Source organism: Saccoglossus kowalevskii, chromosome 8 (genome assembly GCF_978046115.1).
Source record: "Saccoglossus kowalevskii chromosome 8, keSacKowa6.1, whole genome shotgun sequence".
Classification (NCBI taxonomy): Eukaryota; Metazoa; Hemichordata; class Enteropneusta; family Harrimaniidae; genus Saccoglossus; species Saccoglossus kowalevskii.
Window position 1 is genome coordinate 12,937,281 of NC_140648.1, and position 3,384 is coordinate 12,940,664.

Consider the following 3,384-nt stretch of genomic DNA (forward strand, 5'->3'; position numbering starts at 1 on the left):
CAGAAACGTAAAGAGAGAAATCAGCAGCGCCATACTAAGAGAGACCCGTTCAGATGCTTCAAAAATATTACTAATTCTGCATAAAAAGCCCAAACAATTCAGTGACGAGAATGGAATTGATAATGGACAAGATGTACTAGGTATGTTTATGTTTTAATATGGATGTATCCCTGAATGTTATAAAAAAAGGTTTTCACTGATTCTTATTAAGACACCCTCAAAATCGTGTGATTTCCATTGCCATTACAATTAACCTAATTAGTGTGGAATTCCAGACGGAAGTTAGTCTAGCTGATTTGAAGAGGATGGAAGATGAGATCATATCACTGCAGGAAGATGCAATAAGGAGCAACGAAGAACTGTATGAACTCCATCAAAAAGTTCTTGACTCTGAATTAACGAGGATTCCTTTAAATCTAGTGATGAGAGAACAAAGTTTTATCATCCTCCTTTCAGTGTTTGAGCAGTGTTTACCTCATGTCAAATCTACTCATAGAAATGCATTATCTCAGTTTCAGGAGTTTATTTTAGTTTTAATGATACTTAATTTGCAGCTCAAAGATTTAGCATTTAGGTTTAAAATTTCTAAAGCTACATCCTCCAGAATTTTATAAATGGATAGATATTCTTGGCACACAGTTGAGGTTTCTTATAATTTGTTTAGATAGAGAAATGTTGAGAGGAACAATGACAATTGAATTCAGGAAATCATTTTGTAACAAAGTGTCAGGAAATCATTGATTGTTTTGAAATTTTTACTGAAAGACCTTCAAACCTGAAAGCAAGAGGGCAAACATTGTCAAACTATAAGCGCCATAACACAATCAAATTCCCCATTGGAATCGCTCCACAGGGTAATGTAACATTTATTTCCAAAGCATGGGGCGGGGGAGTCAGTGATAAATGCCATACTGAGCACTGATTGTTTGCAAAATCTGGTAAACGGGGATGTTGTACTGGCAGATCGTGGTTTTGACATTGCAGACAGTGTTGGGTAATTTGTGCAACGCTGAAAATACATGCTTTCACAAGAGGAAAGTCAGTTGCCTGCTCTGGAAGTGGAAGCAACTCAGAAAATTGCACGTTTGCATACATCTTGAAAGGGTGATTGGGCATGTCCGGAGAAAATATCAACTGTTACAAAGTACACTGCCTGTAGAGTATTTAGTAAGAAGAGACAGTGATACGGCAACACTCATTGATAGATTGTTGTGCACTGACTAACCTTTGTAATTCCATAATTGAGTGGTTTGTCCTGCAGTAGCAGTATGAATAGACACTCGCAGGTATGTTCGAAATGTCCTTTAAAGTTGTGCTGGAAGTAGACTGTGGTGCTCTAAACGTCTCTTCAGGAGAGGAGTCTACCACTGCCTTGGATGAAAAAAATGTCCCTGTATCTCTGGTAGCTAACATTGCCTAAAGGGATCTGCTTTACCAACAACTGTATTCCAAAATTCGGTGTCTGGATAAATTCTTTCAATGTTCAGTCCACATGTGGTCCACAAGACAAAATTTACAGTATTCCACATCTGTCAAATGGATTTGGGCCTGGCCTTGGTGGTAATACTGATGTTCTCTACTGAGTATGATTTTGCCATTTTCTTCCTCGAGACAAAAATCCTTGTGCAACGACTCTTCAATGTTTTTATCTCATTGGTTGTAAGGCGCAGAAAATTATATCAAATAAATTAATAGCAGCCCAACCCTACAACATTTTTTTGAAAAACAATACCTTGAATTTCCCAAACTGTTATCGAAGGAATTAATGAATGATTGCTTTGTGTTAACTATTATGGTGATGATGGTTGTTCCAGAGTTATAGAATATGGAAAAACTACGTGAGAACAGCAAGGACAATAAATGAACACAGTACTATTAACTTGTACTTGCAGAAATCCATTATGTTACCTTTATTTCACAACAGTCGCACTAAGCGATGTCCCCAGAAATGGCCATTTTGTAGACAGCTGTAGCCCACTTATATAGCTGACACACTAAAATTGTCGTGTATTGCCATCTGATAGGCTTCATATTCATGCCTTGCAACGTCTTTACCACCCACAGAACTCACACTGGACAGGGGGGTTCTTTCACTGCTAGTATGGGGTAGACAAGACAATAGTACTGGAAATGAAATACACATACAGCAAAATACCAAGTTAAAGCTCTTGGCTTCAATACCTCTCAAAATAAATACAATGAATAAAGTCACTAAAATAGGGGATTGCTTAGGGAAGTGTGCATTAGTGATAACTCGCAGTTCCAGGATGTATTATTGGACGACAATCAATGGCTTCTTCAACACAACGGATAAATACAGGAGTCTTGCTTGCAGAGGAACGCTGGTATTCTGGAGGGCATCGCTGAAAGCAGGAGATCGCAGAGCAGTTCATACAAGTCTCACAGAATGATGGTTGTAGCCTGTAATATCATATCGTAGCAGAACACACAGGAAAGCAAGTTGAAGTGACGGACACCAAGTTGAAATGATCGACCCAAACTGTCTTTAGTCTGTCCAATTTATAACCAGTGACACCACCTGGGTTTCCACATGAGCCAGTCAGAATGTAATCTTGCTTGCAGCTGTGTCACGTAGGCAACTCAGTAGATCATAAACATCCTTTGTTATTCAAATAACAGCACACCTGGTAGATTCCAATTCTCCTTCCAAAGTTGTAAACATCCTTTGTTATGTTACAAGCACACCTGGTAGAACCCACTGTCCTTCCAGAGTTGAAAATAAGTATGACAGTTATCCCAATACACACCGTTTCTTCCCATGATTCCATGCACACTTCTATTTGCAGGGTTTGAGGTAATATGACAAAACATGAAATAAAGGATGCTGACAGTCTTCATGGTCAGTTCCCCATCTATAATACAATATAATTGTTAATTTCAATTGAAAAATAACTAGATTATCTATAGTGGAATTAACAAAATGTGAATGTTAAAACTCTTAATTCACTTACTCTTTGCACTGCTGGATAACCTGTGCTGTTGAGTGTATCAAACTCTTTGATGGACAGTTTGGATCGGTTCACAGCTTTTCGCTTTGATGCAGTGATTCTTCCTGCTCTTTGCTGAAACCAAATACTGGAGTTGGCTTGCTTTCTTGACTCGCGTTCCACAGTCTTAGTCACTCTCTTCTAGCTGTATGTTATAAGTCTTGCATATCTTTAGCAAGTCTACATGCGATAAATCGAAATACTTCTCATCAGAGTAGTCCATCAGTGGTGTGGGTATGTTCATACTGGCAGTCTTTGGTATGTAGGCAGTATGGTAACCTGGTACAAAACTTAGACACTGGCCGTACCCCTGGTTTGGACATTTTTTTAAAAAGTTTTTGCCTTGTTGTGAAAGATGTTGTATTGTTCGATGTGT

The 3,384-nt window shown here is 38.5% G+C and overlaps 1 pseudogene; it reads left to right on the plus strand.

Moving 5' to 3' along the window:
- The first annotated feature begins 305 nt into the window (after positions 1-305).
- Positions 306-1,264, plus strand: LOC144344239 (uncharacterized; annotated as a pseudogene).
- Positions 1,265-3,384: the final 2,120 nt, after the last annotated feature.